At 40.4% G+C, this 22,508-nt stretch overlaps 1 protein-coding gene across 2 annotated transcripts in view; it reads right to left on the reverse strand.

Annotated features, from left to right (window-relative positions):
- Positions 1-22,508, reverse strand: part of LOC116848140 — a 183,818-nt gene that overhangs the window by 152,957 nt on the left and 8,353 nt on the right. The window contains exon 1 of one of the 2 annotated variants that reach the window (XM_032823931.1): positions 13,489-13,803. The exons of the other annotated variant lie outside the window; for it this stretch is intronic. The gene's annotated coding sequence lies outside the window, so the exon portion shown is untranslated. Of the gene's footprint in view, positions 1-13,488; positions 13,804-22,508 lie in introns of those variants that run through there. 2 annotated transcript variants of the gene reach the window in all.

Genomic DNA, 22,508 nt, shown 5'->3' on the forward strand with positions numbered 1-22,508 from the left:
GTTTCGAGTGGTTTAAAAAATTCAAAAGTGGTGATTTTGACGTGAGGAACGAAGAACTATGAACTATGAACTATGAACTATGAACTGCTGAAACCTGGTCAAACCGTCAATACTAATCGCTACCAACAACAAATGATCGATTTAAATCGAACATTGACTAAAAAACGACCAGAATATGCAAAAAGGCAACACAATGTCATTTTGCTCCATGATAATGCCCCATCACATACAGCAAAACGGGTCAAGGAAACGATCGAGTCGTTCAGTTGGGAATTACTACCGCATGCGGCTTATTCTCCAGACTTGGCTCCGTCCGATTATCACCTGTTCGCATCGCTAGGACACGCTCTCGCTAACCAACGCTTCGATTCGTATGAAAATGTGGAAAAATGGCTAGATAACTGGTTCGCTTCAAAAGATGAAAAGTTTTTTTGGCACGGCATTCATAAACTGCCAGAGAGGTGGGAAAAATGTGTTCAAAACAGTGGAAATTATTTTGAATAAAGTATTATTTATCACTTTCGAACAACAGACGTCTTATTTGTATAAAAAAATTCCGGTTTCATACTTCTACACCTGGTATTCGGTTACACTAATCGATTCATTCGGTAGGTCGATGATTGCTCAAAATTTTCTCTCTCTCTCTCTGTCTATCGCTGGATTAATCAACAGCCTGGCTAGAAATTTATCTCACGTTCCTGATCAGGTTCATCCCAATCAGTTATTCTGACTGTACAAGCTGATGTTATCGGGTTCTGTGATGAAGCATGTAACGTAGTCTCTCTCTAAGCAAATCAGAACAGTAGAAACTATTATAGAAAATAGTAGAAACTACCAAGAGATGTCTTTAAAATGTCTAAAAAAAATAGGACGTCTTTGAGACATTCTTCCAGTAGTTTGTGTTGTCTGGGTTAGTAATTATTCATAATTAGTAATTATTCATAATTTGATAATTATTGATAATTCGAGTCTGATAATATCAATTAATGCGAGCCAAATAACTGATTAGGATCAACCTGATTAAGGCCGCTAAAAGACCAGATAAATTTCTGGCCGGGAGTCATGAGAAATGCGTAGCTAGATACGAATACGGCTGGCTGAAAACTTTTGGCAACTATCGATCTATCGATGGTAGGGCACCCGTGGGTCTCGCTGTGCTATCGATACTCCGTTGCAAATTCGACAGGTTGCCGCTATTGCAAGCACGGTGATAATTTCTCCGCTCGCGGTGACGATCGCGCGATCGATCGATTGACATAATTGCGCGGGCTTGTTACGCGTTTTCGACATCCATCGCACGGTTATTTACAGCCGTGTAGAAATTTATTGCGTTAATTCGAGCGGATTACGGGGATTATCGGTAGACATGTAACGTCGCTGTTTCTCATCCCCGTTTGCATTCGCGTTTATTCAATATGGAACAGGTAATACGCCCTATCGAGAGTAGGCGAATTAACCGCGCACTCCATTTTTTCCTCCCCATGATGAAATCGCCCTCTTCCGCACGTTTACGCGCGCGCAACGCGTAACAGAGAGAGTGACAGAGAGAGAGAGTATGCTTTTTTAAAGTTCGACAAATAACTCACCGTTATCGGGATTACGAGCGATACAATAACAGGATTAACGCGACGGAGGCCACACCGCGATACAGTTGGCGACGTACGCACGAGCCGTCCGTTTGCGTTTCAAGTGAACTAAATTTAGAGGCAACTCTAGTGTTTCTTGTCAGACGACGCTGCCCATTTTTTAGTACATCTTTCCCACGCGGCCCGACGCGTATTCGAGAGATTCAACATTTTCAACGGTGCAGTTGTACCAATATTTTGTAGACTGGCGTAGTTATTACAAAGGAAATATTTTTTGATCTCGTATCAATATTGAAGATTTGCTTTTTTGGAAACAATCCGGAAAATGTTTTCCAGCCGCTGTTTATTTTAGCCGGCTTATAATCCATAGCGACGAATTCGCCCCGTAGTCGACTAACGACCCGACGCTCTCGCAAAGAACAATGGGTAAAATGGGCCTGAGAAAAAGCGTAACGCAGATTGTATATACGTAATCTTACGTTTTTTTGGCAGCCGAATACGATGGCAGCATTGCCCCCGTGAAAAAATGGTCAAAAATCGCCTTAAAGGTGTCGATCACTTTCAATAAATAAAATTCAGCTATATTCATAGCGATTTTGTTCCAATTAATTTAATTACTTGTATCGCGGCTTAGTTTAGTTGTATATAACTTTTTTCGCTGAAAATCAAGAAAACACTTCAAACTAGAACATTTCGGAAATGTTAAATTTTCTTAAAGAAGTAGAATTTCTAGAGTGGCGGTTCACTATTAGCCACTTTAACAGTCTTAAAACTACACAAAATATGCACATCTTAAGATTTTCTGAATAAGAAAATTGGTTATCTTTTTTAATTTTTATATCATATTGATTTCGCCAAGTTAGATTTAGCACTCCTAAACTATTTAGGATATCATGAAGTATTTCCTCAGTTTCCAGTTATAAAACAAGTTATAAAACTGAACTGTAATACAGGTAATCGTAAATATTAGGAACAAAATCGTCACTAACCGATTATCGTTGCAAATGATTTATATCTTTGAGACGAATTTGGATCACTTTCTCACGGGTTTAGGGGCGGACAAGAATGCAATAACCGATCCAAAAAATGTAAGATCGCGTATGTAATATTCGTTATATTTTTTGGGCCAAAATCGGCCAATTTTACTCATCGACCTTTCCTGTCGAGAGAATCACGCGTTGAGAACCGCGCTGAATCCACAGCGGCGCGCTTTGCAGATTCGGAGATATTTAATACCGACGACTTCCAGCTACTCGATTCGAGTGAGCAGTGTCGGTTGTCGCGACAGTTAAACACCACGACACGTCGAGCATAGGCTTGTTTGAGCAATAAGCTACTGGCGTAAAACTCGTGCAAATCGTCGGGAGATCGGAAATAAAAATTGATATCGTCCGACCGAATCGTAAATTATCGCGCGCGCGTGTGCGATTGTCCCGTCCTTTTTACGACTTCCGTGGTGTGTTACATAATTCGCGCAAACACGCCGCCGCGCGCTTTGCGATATTATATCTAAATTACGCACACCGTTTGTCGAGATTATATTGAAATTCATATAATTTTAACGGCCGACGCGTCGAGACGCGTGTATTGCGCACAAGAGTCTCGATAATTCGTCAGGCTCTTTTATTTTCGTCATCGCGGAGAGAGAAAGGGAGAGAGAGCGAAAAGAAGGAAGGGAGGAGAGAGAGAGAGAAGGGAAGGGAGAGAGAGACGTCTGCACCCTCGACCCCACGCACGAGAAAGATACCCAGGATCGGCGGTGTGTATCTACGTCGCTGAATCCGACAAAGTTACACGCCCCCGGGGTTACGCCATTGACCCAACTTCGGAACCCTCCTTTTCATTAGTCCTTTCAGCGACGTTCCCGTCTCATCCGCCTCTCAGACCTCTAGCCGTATAGACAGCCTATTTACCGATCGATTCGATACCGAGTGTAGCGTGCAAATAGCGAGTATATACTTTACAGGTCTCTACAGTTACTGTGGCGCTTTTTTCACGCTGCGTCGATATTAAATAATCCAAACGAGGTTCGAATTCAATGAAGCACGCTTGTATGCTTAATTAAGCATATTACGAAATATCGCTGCGCGCGCGCACGCGCGAGCGCATGTGTGTGTACGTAACTGTGAAAAGTGTGCTTTTTACGCGGTGACTCCCCGTTTAGCCAATTACGACGCGACCAAATGGCGCACGCGAAAATCCTCGGTTTTGACGATTTTTCCCGTTGCGCGCTTCTACCGTCGCGCGATATTGCGGAGAGAGGACGTAATTTCTTCGCTGCACAATCGGAACTTCGTCATTCAAGGCCCCTGACGCTCCGCGACTTGCAAAATCAGCGAAATACCGTCAAGTACGCTCGTCCCCCGCGTGTGCGCGATACGGCAAAATATTTCGCAGCACCTTTTTTTCTTTGTTTGCGCAGCCGACGCGAAGAAGGATTCCCCGAGAAAGACTCGGCGCAAGTATAGCCCCGTTCTGCGTCTGTTATCGAGGTCTCCTACGCGGCCGTCACTTAGCCGGACTGTTCGTATGACGCGCGTGTGCGACGTCACACTCGGTATATTCTAACCAAAAAGTCTCGCGTCGTCATTCGCGCGACGTGCTCGGAGAATGTTCCTCGAGACGCGCTAACCGCGAATTTCTGCGAAGCGTGCGTGAGACTTTGTGCTGTTTTCAATTGGAATGTGGATAACAATTATTGTGTATTCTGCATGTATCTGTTAAATGTGTATGGGATGTATAGTATAATATATTTTTATAAAAAAAATGTTTAAACGGCTTGAATTGAATTTAAGATCCGTTTTAACAGTTGTCACTTGAAATTTGTCTTTTATTTTAAGATATTCAGAGTGAACTCAGAGTTAGATGTGTGAGTTTTTATTGAATTATAATATGTGATGTTTATAACTGCAATCGCGATTCACAACTGACAAGTTTTCATCTAACTCTGAACTCAAATCTGAATATATCACTTGATATACGAGTTTCCGGTAATAATTATTATTACAGGCCTCAGGACCGCATATGGCAAAACAATTGTGTCTTAAGAAAGTGTGAAGTCTGAAGTTTTAAGAAAGTCTTAAGGAAGAATTTAGTGTCTTAAGAAAAATTGTCAGGCCTTTTTTAACGATAAAAGCGCCTCTAAATAAAAGTCAATCAGAAGAGGCTTATAAGTCATATTTAGAGGCACTTTAATCGATAAAAGAGAGTTCAGAACAAGGGCCTTGATGTCTTGTCTATTTAAATCAACTCGAAACTTAATTCAAATAAGTTTAAATAAGATCTGTCGAAGGACAACTTGAATTAAAAGAGCTAAGTCTCAGGATTGTATTTAGTAAAGCAACTGCCCCAAAGCTTTCAGAAAAATGGTGTTCTTTTGATCTCTTGTCTATGTAGAGGCAACTTGAAATTTCAATGAAACGATCGCGAAGCTGCACCAACACATTATCGATCGTATTTATCGTCCGTGATTTACTTAACCTTCCAACCAGAGGTAAAATTACTCGTATTATTTCAGTTAGATCAACTCCATTTCGCGGTGAAGAAAAAACGTTAATGTGATACACACAACTTTCAGTTTCGTTAACCTCTTATTGTTGAATAAATTTTGCACTTGAAATTTTTACACTTTTTCAGATCGCCGATCTGACTCGAGTGCGATAAAATTCGTACACCTGAGACTTAATTCTTTCGCTCTTTTTCATTGTACATACACCAAGCTTACAGTAATAATTGTGACATTCTTCATGGGTATATATTACATATTTATCGGTTCGAGTATAACTCTCGCGAACACAAATACCCGGATTAACCGCGAGGGACTTCCCTCGCATAGTCCTCCTCTCTCAGACGCACCTGCGCGCCGAAGCGCTGCGTGCGTGCGTGCGTGCGTGTGTGTGCGCGTGCGCGTGCGCGCGTGTAATCGTGATTTCATCGAGTCACGTCGCGTTACGTGATTTCGTCAGCCACGGATATCTCCGAGGCGTGAGGCGACGCGCGCGGAACAACTCGTCGAGGGCTCCGGATAAAGAGTGATTCGCGCCTCGCGTGAGTCAACGTTGCGCCGATGTACGGAAGCCGCGGCTGCCAGCTCGCATTTTTTTCTTCGTTGAGAGTGAGGTAGCGAGAGAGAGAGAGAGAGGGGGGGGGGAAAGGGAGAAAGAGATGAAGAGGGAAAGAGGTACTTCTCGCAAGTACCTCGCGCGATTCGTAAACAACCATTATCGGATGCAATCCCGATTATTTTCGTGTATACAGTTATCGGCTGGTTACAATCGATTTGCCGGCTATTTTCCAATGAAATTCGCGTGTTATTTATATACGTCATAAATAATCATGATAAGTTAATAAAATATCGATAGAACACTGGAGATTAAAATTCATACGGATACCCCCCGAGAACGAAAGTAATACCTGTGATAAGAAAGTTACACTGAGAAGAGAAAAATACGTAAAAAATAAATATTTATTTCACGGATAATAATAACACATTTACTTGAACTAATATATCTGTTGAATTGTTATATGTTGAAAAAAAAATTCTTTCCAATGAGGAAACATATTGTTTTCCTAAAACCGTCGTAGCTTTTCATGAAAGCAATTGTTTATTCTGTTTAATCAAGAGAGTTTGGATTTATGTAAGTATGTTATTACTTTCCGCCGAATAAATATTTTTTATTTTCCGCGTATTCTGTCTCTCATACACGGTGTGCGTACGACGTTATCGCGATTAACTCTTTGCATACAATCCTATCTTCTGGGAGAGAGAGATATACAGCACAATCTGTGGGCCTGCTTAAATTTAAACTACTATTTGTTGAAAATCGATATCTTCGTACACAGAGATCTTTTTCTCAGAGATACAGAGAAACCTCAGCTAATTAAGATGGCGCAACAAATTCGAAATCTGCAAGTAGATTTGCGCGAGTTTGAAATGTTCCCGGACCCTTTGCGAAAGTTGGCGAGCAGTCGAACATTCTCTCGAGCTTCACAGACCCGAACATTGCGCACGCACGGTTAACTCTAGTCGCGTAGATTCGCGGACTCCGTCTGAGGAAGGAAACGCGACGTATAATGAGCCGCCATACGAGACATTCAATTCACAGATCTCTTTTTCCCGTCGCGCATGCACACGTCACCCGTGTGCAAACGCATACGCACGTATGCGTTTTTTGTCTCTGGCGGTGTACAAAGGCAACGCTTTTTTCCAGCCGCGTCTAAATCACCGAGCGCGCCGAAAAAGAGCTCTCTCTCTCTCTCTCTCTCTCTCCGGTTCGTCGCACGCGTCGTCCGCACGCGTGCACGACGCTCGCAGCGCGTGTAATCGTAATTTTCATCGTGTCACGTCGCGTTACGTGAGCTCGTATCCTCTCCCTCTCCCCCCTCTCTCTTTCTCTTTCTCTCTCTCATTCCTCCCTCCCTCTTTCCCGCGTCCTCATCATCGTCTTCGGACACCTTCGGGCCCGCATAACCGGTACATAATCGATATCGCCATACCCAAATGCCTTATAACACGAGTTATTGATTTGCAACTCCACCGTTGCCGGCGTGTACGCGCATAACGCGGCCATAATAAACGTCGCGCCGTATGTACGCGCCAACACACACGTACGCATCATACATATACACACGCGTACATCGTTGTCGTCGCCGTTGTGCGTAAATGTAAATTCCGTTTAAACGGTGCTGCAGAGGAATCAATTTGGGAGAGGCGGCCGACCCCGACGAATCGATCCCGCCGAAAGGCAGATGGAACGACACCGCGATCTTTCCGCGGCTGGCCTTGAATCCACGGTTGTTCCTGGTGACGAGAACACGACGTCGGGCCCCGACTATCCGAGAGAGAAGAGCGCCGGGCGTATTCTTTCCCGTAACGCAATTACCTCGCGAATAGGAGTGTGCGGTAAACTAGTTTTGCGAAATAACGCGAGAGCGCTGGAAGCGCGACGCCGCTCGAAACCGCCACGTTGTGAAAACATAACTGAAAGAGCGAAAGAGAAAAGAGAAGAGCGAAAGAGAAAGGCTAGGGAAGGAGAGGGGAGAAAAGAGAGGGAGAGAGAGAGAGAGAGAGAGATTGTGCGACAGAATTATAGCGAATACTTAATTCGTGGCTATTTCATTTCTGCTGACATTGTTAGGAATTATCGTGTTAAACGGAGTTCGCCGGCGGTACGCGGCGAATCGATAGTTTGCTTAACGCTCATGAGGATACAGATATCTACACAGTGTGACCGTGATAATAGTATCACGGGTAATAATGATACGACAATAAAGCGCGCAAACAACTATATGAACCCAGCGTTAACCATTCGCATATCGCTCCTTCTCCTTTAACCGACTTCGCGTCTCTCTCTTTCTCTCTCTCTCTCTCTCTCTCTCTCTCTCTCTCTCTCTCTCTGTGTCTTCGAGGAGAACACGTTAACCTGTGTAACTATTATAAACCACTATATCGAAATGCCAGTAAACAGCTTGAATTAATCACGCCGCGTGGATCGATTTCCGTTAGTGCGCCGTGAGATCGTCTTTGTGGGCGACGCGCGTGTGTAAGTATTTACTTCCGACTACTGCAAATATTATGACACGAATTGCGTAACGCGAAGACGTTAGGCAATCGTCGGTAGGTAACGTACACGCGATCCGAGTGGTACCATACTCGTACGTGGACGAGAAACGCCGGCCGTAATTTCGCGTGTGTCTGCTAGCCGAGATCGCGAAGTGGGCGCAAAAATTCGCGCGCGCGCGTGCGCTCTCGGATAAATGTCATAACGATTTCACATTACGGCACTTTCGTCGCGCGAGCATCAGACGACACGATACATCGCCGAAGATAATTCGACGACGTTCGGTCATGGTAGAGTGGCGGTTATAATATTAATAATTTTACGCGTGCGATGAAATTATACGCGTCATAAAACTCTGGCAGCGATTCTCCGGTTGCAGAGGCGAGCGACTGCAAAAACGTGAAAGTGTACACACGCACTGGGTGTCCCGCAAAACATTGCCGTGCTGTATCTCCCATCCGAGGACGAGCTCTTTACAAGAAGAGAGTCGAGACATTGTTGTCTTCTTTTTACGATTGTCAATAAAGCGATTAAAACTGAGACGAATGCTTTCTCGTCGCACGTCCTCGAAATTCAAATCAGTACGTCTCGGGACGTTTTTCTATTGAGGACTTTTTCCTGTAATGTGTTTTCCTCTTGCTAAGTGCATCGATTAAGCCGTCTCCGTCGGGCTCGCGCAAGCAGCGATGACGATATCGAGACGCGGCAGACTAATAGTCTAACAGCTGGTCGCGAGAGCGTCCACAATGAGTATTGCGTATTCCTTACGCGGAACGAGCGGCACTGGAAACAGCCTTGCGGCTCTACTTTCTATTGCGTCACGGAGAGGATGAGAGGCCTTCGCATGCCGGCACATTTTGACGTTTCGTTTCTGCGCATTATTTCTCGGACGACGGCGGGGCGCGGCGCGGCGGAGCGTTTTGAGGAATCCTGTAAAAGAACTCCGCCGCATAATCACCGAGATTAACTCTTTCAGGTGCGGTGTCGACACCGGTGTATGAGACAGCGGCGGGCTAATTTCTTGGGCTAGCGTACGAAATGAAGCTGCTGTGATTCAACCCTTTCGCTACTAACGAAATATACATGACTAGGGACATATGTGTGTTTCCCCTCACCATTAATAATAATCTTATTCAATTAAATAAACAGCTTTTTTGGCACTTAGAACACACTGGAATAAATGTTTATTAATTGTTAGATATTCTTTTTCTCAGTGTGCGGGGAGTTGCAGATCGCGCGCATTAAACGCGCCTGTCTTTCGCGTGAAAAGATATCCTTGGTTCAGTCCATTTCGCAAGGTCGCATCGATTGAGTTTGGTTGGTTGGGAAATCGGACGAGTGCCGTTCATTTTTATAAAGCAACGCTTTCTTACACGTTTGCTACTAACGTCACGCATGTGCGACGCATCAATATACACTCGTCATAAACTTGAGAAAAACTTATTTTATCACATACTCAAAAGAAGAATTTATTCTGAATACATTCTGATTACTATATAAATATTATGAAACATTCTCGAAGAAAAAGTTGGCAAATCGAATTTTCCTTTTAAAATTCCCGATTGAAATGTTAAACTTACTCTAGGATTTAGAATGTATTCAGAATGTATTTTGAATAAATTTGCAATTAGCAACACATGATAGATTTTCGAATATATAAACTTATGAAGTATTTGAAACAAGCAATATCGCTTTGAAATATTTTTGCAGTATGTATTTTTTTATGTGCACCGACATGTCACTTCGAGCTAATCTTGATTGAGAATATTCAATTTTACTTAACATGTTTGCTACTAATTCACATGTACATAACAACGACAATTTTTCTCCGTTATCCATATATGAATAAATCAAGTCTTTTACACAATTATATAGAAACAGATATAACGTCATCTCCGCAGAGAATTTCCTAAATAAACCGTACAAACGTGTTAAGCAACGAAAGAAGCCGCGCATATCATTTCTCTGAAATAGGATACAAGCTGAATTTTCTGCTTGTATCCCATTTCTCTTACGTATCTGTCATTTAATGTTCATTCAGAATAATATTAGAATTCTTGATTTTAATAAATGTTATTAATGTTATTAATGTTATTTATGTTATAAATCGCTATTTTTGCAGAGAGAGAGGGGGAGAGAGAGAGATTTGTCGCATAAAAATACTCATATGTTCCTCTTATTACTCTGAGTTGAAGGAGAAAATACGCAGAACGCTCTTTCTTTCTTTCTTCTTCTCACTGCACGGACGGGTGCAAGAAACGCGTATCGCGAATTAATTTCTTCTTAAACCGAGAGGATTATTACTATTAAATTTTACGACGCGCCTCGGCGACCTTTCCCTCGCGGCGTTATAAATTTCGTGGAGAGAATCTAGTCTCGTCGAAGATATCCACCTACCTAGCCCATCGTCGCTTTTACGACCTCGCCTCCTCGCGTTCGTCGCGCCACGCCGGCCGACTTCGGTCGATTATATGCTAATAATTAAATCTGTTAAGCCATGAAAACCGTTAAAGAACACGACGCGTCGCGAACGACGGGTCCTCTTCGCACGGGCACGGCGTGAAAGGAATCCTTACCCCTCCGATACCTCGACAACGAGAATCGCGTTCTAGAAGTGTATCGCACTGGCTTGCACCTGAACCTGTTTTGCCGCCGTCGATGCCCCTCTCGCGTCTCATCCTACCCCTCCGCTCCCATCCCAACCACCTCCCAGCCTCCCCCGCTCTTTACCCCGTCCGCCCCGTTAACCCCGTCGGTCGGTTTTGCATTTTTTTCATCAAAAACGTTTTCGCCGGCTAGAGAGCGCCGCGGCTTTTACGCGGAGCCGGCGCATTTTACATCCCCGCGGCGACGATGAAAATTCATCGCGTAGACTTACATAAATATTTCCATTATGATTCTTTTCACTCTTTTATCTTTTACCATTGTCTCTATGTCTCTCTTTCTTTCCTTTTCCTTCGTTCGTCTTTGTCGTGTCCATTTTACTTTCTCCCTTCGCCCGCGTCGCGGTAGGTACTCTCTTCAACTATCGGTTACGTCGCTTTTAATTAACGTTGTCGCGCGTTGTTCAGAGCGATTTATTCCAAGTTGAAATTAATGATCGGACTCTCGTGTCGGCTAATGGAAAAGAGAGGAACATAGAGAGAGAGAGAGAGAGAGAGAGAGAGAGAGAGAGACAGAAGCAGAGAGAGAGAGAGAGAGAGAGAGAGAGAGAGAGAGAGAGAGAGAGAGAGAGAGAGAGAGAGAGAGAGAAGCAGAGAAAGAGAAAAAGAGAACGAGATAAAGTGAAAGACAGAGAGAGAGGGAAAGAGGAAGGTTATGTGAGCCTTGTTGATTGTGAAACCGCATTATTGATGAGATAGTTTATTTGTAGGGACGGAATAAATATGCGACTCACGGCCAATGCGACGCGATGCGATGCAATACGCGTGTTGTAAAATCGTCTCTCTCTTTGCGTACCTACTCGCGTATCCATTAAACGCGGATTCTCCGCGCGTATCGTATTCCGTGTCAACGGAATGTGCAACGGAAATTCGACAACGATAGCGATATTATTAGCAATAAGCAAAAAATGTTGAGCTGGCGTATTATTACGTCGCTTTCGATGGCGTGTTCAAACGCAACTTTGGCTTTTATTTATTCCACGATACTCGCCACAGATTCCGAGTCGAAATTTTAGTTCTACATTAATCCGTCGCAAATTCCGTCGCATTTGACAGATCAATGAAGAATCCCTGAGGAATATTGTGCAAGATATCCTACCTTATTCTTAAGGCAAATTATTACTTACTGTCGTTTTCTCCGTGCTGAATCTTAATTAGAGATTTCTTGCAAAATTATTTAATACACAAATATCTCAACGCGGTCTACCAGCATTTAAACTTTATTTTTAATTTTAATTAACAATATATTAATTTGCGAACCCAATTAATTGTATATATGCGCGATAAGTAAATATTTGATGTGTGTAAATAATGGGATTAGTGGATAACAGAATGAATAAACTTTCTCTATACCTTTACAATCCTTGTACATTATTGAATTTTTCATATTATTTCTTTAGAATTTCGTGATTTGAAAGAGTTAAAAAGGAGTTGTATATGAAAAATAGCATACATACGCAATTGCGTATCTAATAATACTATCTTCTAGACAATCAATAAAAATTTAAATCAAGATTTAAATTGGAATAAATCCAAATGAAATTTAGGTGATATAATAACACGAGTAAACAGAAGTAAAAAAGCTTTGGCAAATTTGAAGATGCTTTGCGACTTATAGAGCATTATTAGATACACAGTACTTGTGAAATTTACACTAAATTCTAAGATCGATATTCGCAGTTGTGATTTACCTACGATCTTTGATCGAGAGAATCAGATTCATATTCATGGAGCGTTACTCAGCTAATTTAATCAATATTTTTTGTCGTATGAATTAAGTACGACAGAAAAAAGATGTTGAAAGAAAAAATATCTAAAAATTAGTAAATATTTATTTGGTGGATGCTAACAGCGTATTTACTTAAATTTAAATTCTTTTATTTAAATAGAATAAATAATTGCTTTTTTACGAAAAACTCAGGTTCTTTTAAGGTTTCAGGAAAATGTATATTTTTTTATTTGAAAACTATTTTATATTAGTATAAGTAAATATACTCTGTTAGTATTCACCATAAACAAATATTGACTATTTTTTAGATTTTTTCTCAGTGTACAGGTATAGATTGGAGTCATGAATAATTAAAGAGATTCAGGAAGTTATAATTACATATCGACGATAATAAGCTGTGAATGTCAAAATTTCGATCCGGATATCTCCTTATTTTCGGTGAGTTCATCAAATGTTCATTAAAAGAGAAATCTTTCATATAAATAGTTTGACTAGGATGACCAACTTTTAATCAATAAATTTCGGGATATCAATCTTAAAAAGTCGAGAAAACTTGATTAAATTAGGCAGACTCGGTTAAATTAGATGTAATATCTAAAAAAATTTTGATATAACAAACAAATAATTAAAAATTTTTTAATATAAATCTCAACTAAATCATTAGTCTATAATTAGACTGATAACAAATTCTTGAAATAAAAACAAAATCAATCAACATAAAAACAATCATCAATGGAACTTAAAAGCGATGAACAATTAGCATAAAATATAATTTTTTCTCATATACAAATAATAAGCGATACTAATATTTTACATTATTTATTTTACGTTATGTGATAAATCGGGGCAAATGGCGTCCCCCTTAGAATTCTGTCAGGACTTTATAGAGAGTCGAAAATCAGAATGTCCCGCAAAATTCGGGACGGTTGGTCATCCTAGGTTTGACATACCTAGAGATATATGATATATCGTTGCTCATGTCCTCCGGCTTAGCCTTCCTATTCAGCAGTCTGACTCATGGCTGCCCCGTCGTGATGCTCCGGATTCACTCACTCACGGCACTGACACTCGCGTCGAGATACGATTCGAGAGACGTCTGTTAATTAACGCAATGTAAGCCCGATCGAATATTGCGAGAGCCAACGAAATATTGTAATCACCCGACGGGAATAATAGCGAATGTGCCGATACTGTGTGTGCCGGCTTGGAACGACACATTCGGGAAAGCTCGTGAGGACGCGTTTAACCGCCTTGAAGGTCCGCAATGTTTTGAGCGCGCGGATTGTTGTCATCTCTCCCTTTCTCGGCCGTTGAGTGGCGCGCGATGACGTAGCACTTTTTGCTCACTGTTTTGGTACTCTCGCGCGCGTGCCGTATTTTTCGCGCGGCCAAATTATCGAGTCAGCGAGCGGTTACAGAACACCATCAACAATATTGTCATTTATTTGAGCAAACTTGAAAACCGAAGTTTCATTTGCTCTTGCTTTACCCCAGAATTATTAAAAAAGTAGGTCCTGTACGTTATATATGGGTCATGAGATACGAAGCTTTCCATAAGGAACTAAAAAATATTGCAAAAGTTTCAAGTTCCCGCGTTAATTTGTTACTAACGTTATGCATTAAGCAACAACTAAAATTGTCTTATAGATTTTTAAGCATTTTTGATGGTGTTCCGTACATACTGCGACACGAATCATGTGCATCGATGCGTTATCTTTCCAATTCCCGTTGGACGTTTAAAATATTTTCTCGGCTGTTGCGATATTCAATTGAGCTTTCGTCGGCGTCGCGTTAAGTAACACACGCTTTTCTCGAATCGTATCGACGTTGGTGTCGGCTTTAGTGTTGGTTTTACGACGGAGCAGCCAAGAAACACGATGCTGGATCAAGAAGCCCCAGGACAGAGAGCGCAGGGCGTGGATAACGTTATATCGTGTGTTTCCAGGTACGTGATATTTTTTATCATACAGAAGTTTTCCAATTTTTACACTTAAAGAATTTACCGTGAATAAGGAGATACTCGAGTCGAGATTCAGGTATCACTTGATAATTAATTACAGCTTCCACGATCATTGATTAGTCGTGAACTGATATCTTATTTCATACGACAAGAAATGTTGATCTTGACAACCAAATAACGGCTCATGAATACAAATTTGCAATTAATTGCGCTATTAATCAAAGATTGTGTATTGTAATTTACAACTGTGAATGTCGTGTTTAGAAGCAAGTACTGATTTGCACGTCTGATAATGTTTTCGGAAATTAAGTCGCGTTTTGTTGACATTTATATGACTTATTATTTTAGCTTTTCTGATATAAGAGATACATTTACTATTCTGTTTATATACTTCTGTTTATTATTATCGTAAATAATCCAAATTTAAATCTATCGGTGCGCAGCGTTGCACTTAACTACAAACGTCCTTATAACTCTTCTCAACTCTTTTGGACTTCTAATTATTCTTACCAGAATCTCCAACGTCAATAAAAAAAGTGATAATAAAATTGTGAATAAAGAGAAAGTTTATCCCTTTATTGGTCCATTAATCTTATTATTTATGCGCATTAATTATTAAATATCTGTTTATCTCACACTCTACCTACAGTCAAATAAATCACATAATTAGTACATTTTTTATTGAAGTTAAGAACAAAAGTCATATAGCAAGTAGCAAGTAGAAAATAGAGACAGTTGAATATGAAGTAATTCTGAAATAATTTCGAAACAACCGAAATAATTCTAGAACAATATCCGCTTACTTTATACTCTACCTACATGACTCGAGTCACACAATTCACACATTGTTCATTAAAATTAAGAATAAAGATCAAACAGTAGGTAAAATCAAGACAGTCAAATATTGAATAATTCCGAAACACACAAGTCTCTCTCTCTCTCTCTCTCTCTCTCTCTCTCTCTCTCTCTCTCTCTCTAAGACTTAACATGGGGAGAACCGCGGTGAGTAACGATTTGCAGCATTAAGGTAGGACGATAGCTCGTAGAGAGCGTTACATCTGGAGATTCTCCATTGGCCCTACAAATTCGACGGGATTTGCAGGGTTAATGTAGAACTGAAATTTCGACTCGGCTATCGATACCATTCGAGCGGCGAATAGCGAGAGATTGATACATTGCATATCCGATAATACGCGCCAGGATATCAATGCGGCCTCTGTGTACGACGATACGTGTATCTCCAGGCGAAACCGATGCGAATGAACTTCCGCGGGTCCTTGGTTGATACCGAGAGAGAGTCGGCCGGCCGGCCCGAAACGATACGGCGGCGCGAATAGCCGGCCTTGATTCTCGTCTCAATTGGGCCAATGCCTCGTTGCGTATCAACGTGCGATCAGGGAATACGAGACTTCCCCCGACTCTCTCGAATATTCAATTCGCGTTTCGTCCGCGCGGTCGCTTAACCCTTAACGGCGAGGCGCGGCCCGGGAATGATCTCATCGTTTAAGCGAGTCGCGAGATCGCAAGCTCCGAGACTCTCTCCGGCCGGCCGGCCGGCCCGTATTAATAGTCGTTACTTGAAACTTCTTTCAAATGAGATCTGAGTTTAAAGTTAAGTGAGAGTTTTTCAGTTGAATCGCGATTGCAGATATCACATGTATCATCATATAATTCAACTAAAAAACTTGGATCTGATTCTGAATGAAAATCTGAGTATCTCACGTGAGAAAAACTTCAAGTAGCGACTAATTAATAATACAGGCTTTAGAGCCGTACTACACAGAAAAACGTACATTTTAAAAAATGGTCTTGCTGGTTAAAGTGAAAATTGTCTCTCTACATGGAGAACATTTTACATTTTAATTTTATTTTATTTTTTTTAATTTTTTAAAAATTACTATAGGATTTTATGACCGAGGAATAGATCGATATTCTGCAGTAATTTATTATCCTTTTATTTCTCACATGTTCTATTAATATTTTAAGAATTGAAATATGCTATTAAAGCACTTTCTCTATGTTTTTAGCGAAATATACTTCCTTAGATGGATCTTATTGATAGTTTATTATTTCCTGAACTACTAAAAACACATAGTAAAATTGAAAAGAATATATATATATATAAGAAAACTATAATATACTCTGCATATACATACAATAAATTCGCTAAGGTAGACCAATGATTAACAAACATATACGTCGTCACATATGTTTTGTATTCAATCAATATAGAGACGAAATTTCTGCCTGAACTATTATAGTCAATTTGCTTGCTGCTTAAGTTTCAATGCTTACGTTTTTTGCGTGCCATCAGCTTTTATCCAGTTTCGTGCAATTCGTAGCAATTGAGTTGCGCACACAACTTGCAGTTTCATGACGGAAAATGAGTGTACATGTGTGTGCATATATGTATATCAAAAAAATTTGTAGCGCAAGAGATACGCTGGTTCTTAGGCAGGGCGAATTTTTCGCTGCGCTCGAGACAGTGCATCCCGGCATTTCACGTATCGTTAAAATCACGAGCAAAATATCATTTTTCGCCGCCGGGGAGGAGTGCTTACGAGCGCGCGCCCACTTTTCCCGGTTTTCCGTTCCTTTTTTCATTTTAAACTATCCCTTTGATACGAACTTCGGCAATCCGGCTGTTGAAAGTTCCAGAACCATTTATCAGGCTGGTTCTCTCAGCTTTTTTCTCTTCCTCCCCTACGGTTACTCGCGCGACCGTCCGCGTAGCATCTTTTTCTTTTTTTTTTTACGTAACGTTCGGTCAGAAGCGAAGTAGCGTGAAAGTAGCTCGGGAAATAAATATTCCGTCCGCATGGGGATTATGCGAGGTCGCGAGTCACGTATAGAGCCGACGACCGATGAAATCTCGGAAGAAATGGCAAAACTGTTCTTATATTGGCGAGGGACTCCTTGAGGTTTATCCAAAGATTTACAGCGGCGGCTTAATAAGTCGCTCGTTGAGAGCGCATTCACAACGCATACGTGGACTGTGAACGAGCGTGTGTAGTGGCGGATACGTGTTGAGGTCATATTTATTTTAAGCTCATGAATAATTCGCGAAAGATCGTCACTATTGTTTTCTGTGAACACGGGTGATAAAATATAGAGCATCTTATCTGGATGGCAAAATAACTTGGCGAAGCGAATAGCGACCATAGTGTGCGTCGTATGATCGAAGAGTGTGACACGTTTAAAGAAGTTGTGATTTGAGCGATAGGTACGTTGTTGATAAATCTAAGTATAAATTTCGTATTAGTTAGAGGCATTACAATCACGGATCGCTGCAATTCTACAACATGCGTTCCCTCGAATGTTTGCGCGGAATCGTCGACAGTGCACTCCGGAAAAAAATGCACGCACTGAGAAAAGAATGCTCGAGAATTAATTTGTGGGATATGAAGCTGATTCATGGATATAAATCGTATTTTACGCGAATGTGAACTCCATTTCACAGAAGTAAACTTCACATATCCCACAAATGAATTTTCAAGTATTCTTTTTCAAGTATTCTTTTCCTTTTTGTGCTAATGACAATTATACGAGTTTCGTATGAGGAGTCAATGTGTATAGTTTAGTAAATTATCTCGTAGTTGTTGCAACTAAAACTGAACAGGAAATGGATTAGCTGCAAGAGCCAAAATAGAGCTGTGACAGCTGAGATGAATCATTGAGATAGGAATACCTAATGTCGTTGATATCGAAGCTAAATTCATTACTTGATAATGATTGAGCTTTGATAATACGGCAGAAAATATTCTATTAAATAGAGAAAGTTTTCATTATCATGATTTCGCTTTTCTATTATAAATTGCACTTTGTATATTCGCCAGAAATATAAAACTGGCATTGCAAATCCAAAGCAAGATTTCCACAAGTCAGGTTTTTAACACAGATTAATAATCAATGTTTACTTTTGAATGCAGATATGAAAACCGATGTTTTTCGTACTTACATGATTACACTGTTTGATCCTCATTCCATGGAAGGACGATTTCACAGTAATCGGAAGCGCGGTAATTTTCCCTTTCCAATGACCCTAGTTTCAAGTCGCTACGACGTCTACACGTGGAGTTATTGACGATTGGATTGATCGGCGACAGTGATAGAAACTTTGCTCCGCGAGCAGCACGCATCAGCACGGGAGGAGATACGCACACTCACGCGACCGTGTCCATGAGCCTCATGGACACGATTTCGTGAGTGTGCGCGTATCCCCTCCCGTGCTGATGCGTACTGCTCGCGGAGCAAAGTTTCTATCACTGAGCGGCGATCGGCGAGCGTTATCGTTGCAGCGAGCAGTAAAAATTACGACGCGACGCGTGAATGGAATGCGGAATGCGGCACGCGGCTGTATTGCTTCCGGTAAGTCACTTTGCGCTGTAAAGGCCATCACACAAAATTCCGTAAGGACGTAAGACGTAAACTAAAGACGTAAAACGTAAAGTCCATGACACACAGTTGCCGTAAAACATTAAGTTCAACCAATAGCAAGCTAGGAAAGATTTCTTCCCATTTACAACAGTTTAACGTAGTTAAATGCAATGTACTGTTTTACTAAACAGTAAGTATGCTTCTTTTTTATAATTTATTGAAGTGCATATTTAACATTAATATCAAATTCAGATATATGGACATTAGAATCATCGACACTTGGATAACAAAGAATGTTTCATGTTGAAAAATGCATCATATAAGTTGTATCAATTTTTTTAACTGTAATTAGAATAATTGTCTTAGCAAAGAATCTAAACCACTTATATCTGAAGAAAAAAGAATTTTGAAATGATATGAAAACTCAAGATATAAAAATTTGAAATATTAAAGGCCAATAGGAGGCAATGTTGCTTGTTGTTTGTGTCAAAATTGAACATTTTAATAATATATGACTAGAACAATGTTATGCTAAGAAATATACAAACATTTCAATCTTGTTTCATTCTTTTCAATGTTAATAACACTGAAACGTTTGCATATTTCTTAGCATAACATTATTCTATAATAATGTATTATGAAAATGTTTCATTTTGACACAAACAAGCAGCATTGGTTCCTATTAGCCTTTAACACTTCAAGAAAAGAATTAAGAAGAAAAATTATAAAGAAATAGTTTTGTATATATATAAATAAAATTTTTTCAGGTTATTTGTTAAAGTAAAAAATTTTACGTGGTTATTTAAAAAAACACTGATTCTATTACTCATCCCAACCTATTCTAGCTATAGCTACGGTACGATATCAGACATCTTGTATATATAATATAACAATATATATTTGTATAATACAAATTATCGCGTAGGCAAAATACAAACCAGATGCAAATTATAAATTGTATCGAAAATAAAAAAATTTGCCCCAAGGATCGAACCACGACGTTAAGGATTAGAGACTTATATGCTACTGAGGCTTGTACTGCTTTGATTTACCAACTTAAGGCCATCACACACAAAATTCTGTAAGGACGTAAGATGTAAAACGTAAAGTCCATGACACACAAAATAATGACAGAGAGGGAGGGACAAATACAAGATTCAACTATGAATCCGGCCCATAGAACACTGATTTATGTTATTGACTCATAAACATACTTTCTATTTTTTAATGTGGTCATTCAGAAATGACATATTTTCATAATATGTAAAAATACTTTGCGACTAACTCCACTGCCACTCCTTAAATCCAATTTCCTTTGACGTTTTTCACATATAACCTAACCTGCAACCTAGAATCAGATTTTACAATAAAGCGTATACTCTGTGCTGATTTAGTTGCTGTGATTGGTTATCAGTAAGATGTAGCCATAAAAATTTCAGTCTTGCGGTATTTCTCGACGTTTTACGTCTTATGGACAAAATTGGAGGGGATACGGAAAGCCAAATACTCGATTGGGATTGGTCGATTTCCTTACGCTTACGTCCTTAGGGAATTTAGTGTGTAATAGCCTTAAGTGAAAGTACGCGCGGCTCGACTTGCCATCCCCACTATTCCGCGCCTCAGATAAGCGTGGCTCCGCCCACTTGCCCGCCGCGGCCACGCGGTCGTTCACCCTTATTGTTGGAAACATGCGCTGGCGCGAGTGCAAATGTCAGCGACACACGCGAGCGTAACTCGAGCCCAAACTAGGTGTCGACACCGTAGTTTTAACCCTTAAGCCTGATCTACAATATACTCTTTGTTTTCTGCTTCTTTCTTTTTATCTCTTTCTGATTCAAACCTTAAGCTTTAAGCCAGAAAAAGATAGAAGACAAGAAACAGAACGCAAAGAGCATATTGTAAGCTTTATAGTGCCGAACAACGATATATCGTTGTTAGTAACACTTGCGAAAAGTGCCGGACTATCCGCGTCGCGAGAGAACTTTGTTTCAAAACTAATTTTATAAGATGTTATAAATAGTTAAATTTCTCTTCAGAAATTTTCCTCAAACCCTATCAAACTACAATTTGGTCCAGTATTTTACGCTTAGGTACATTTTTTTCGGTCGGCACTAAAAGGGTTAAACGCGAATAAGTCAATGTGATGACATGAAATAATAAGAAATCTCTTTAGACGTTCCCACATGTGTCTATGCTTTTTCATTACCTGTTTCGAAGAGTCGAGTGTCGCGATCGATTAAAGCAAAGTAAACACGAGCAACACGTAACCTCTTCTATTCGCGATCGGATTGTTCAGTTCCTTTTCTCGTCTCGTCTATGACAAGATTAATATAGTTGCCATGGATCAAAGTGAAGGAATAATTATTGTGATAATTTACAAAATAATGAAAAACTGTCTTGTTCGATTTCATGAGCTCTATTCGCACACGGGTGTTGGTACGCGTTGTGTCAAACTTACATATATCAATAAAAGAAATATATAACAAAGAGATTATGGAGAGATACAAAACTTATCTGTTGTTTTACGTATTTATTAATTAGACAGGGTGTTTGGATTTAGATGCTCGTGTACAGATTAAACTTGTAAAATTGAATAGAATAGAAAGATCCTGTACCGTTTTATATAGGTTTTGCCGCAGTAATTAAAGAGACATAGTGACAATGAGAGAAGATTGGTAAATCAATGGTGGGACTCTGTAAGGTTAATTCTTTACGAAATTGAATGCCTAAGATTCACCCGGGTATAAGATATTTAGGAACAGCTGTGCCACTTTCTTAGTCATTCGGACAAACGCGTGTTTTTAATTTCAGTTAATATATTTTTATCTCACGGCGAATGAATTTTATCTGTGTTCGACTCTTAGCAATAACAGCAAAACGATTAGTTTGTTAGCTAAATTCGAATCAGCTGTTGATTTTTAGCTAATATTACTAAGTAATTTCTTTGCGTATAGTTGGAATTATATAAAGAATTAGAAAAAGAGAGAAAATCATATATAGTTCTCGTCGCTATTCAGCTTTGGCTGCAATAACTAGTAAATTATCAGTAACTAATTCAACTTGTAGTTTCGCGATGACTACAAAGTAGTTTCAAACATACATTGTTCCTACAAACAAAATTCGTATAGTTATTACCTATATAGTTGCATATATTTTCTCCGTATGTGACCGATCGATCGCTCATTTTGCACACGCGTGATCGTGGCGCGAGAACGACAAGCACGAATTTGTTGGAGATGCAATAATAACGTCGCGCCGTCGATTCGTTAACTTGTCGTAAACGCATTATTCAAATTCGCACGGGACGAGGAGGAAAAGCAGGAGGAGGAAGAGGAGGACGAGCGTCGCGCTTTCGTTCGTTCGTTTCTCGTCGTGCGTTTGGAAAATGAATGTCTTTTAATCGTCGCGCGAATCTCCTGCGCGTTCGCTCGCTCGCTCGGCTCTCTCAGTAGCTCGCATCGCCGATGCGCGTGCACTCACTCATGGTATGAGCACACACATGCATACACACACACACACACACACACACACGCATATACTTTTCTGCGCTGTCGTGTGTCGGCTGATGCACGGTGCGGAGCTGTGCGCGCGCGATGCATGTACCGGTGCAGGCAGGTAAGTTCACCTTTGAAG

The sequence above is a fragment of the Odontomachus brunneus genome, unplaced genomic scaffold (genome assembly GCF_010583005.1).
Source record: "Odontomachus brunneus isolate Ranch 3 - 2012 unplaced genomic scaffold, Obru_v1 Obru_scaffold_090, whole genome shotgun sequence".
Lineage (NCBI taxonomy): Eukaryota > Metazoa > Arthropoda > Insecta > Hymenoptera > Formicidae > Odontomachus > Odontomachus brunneus.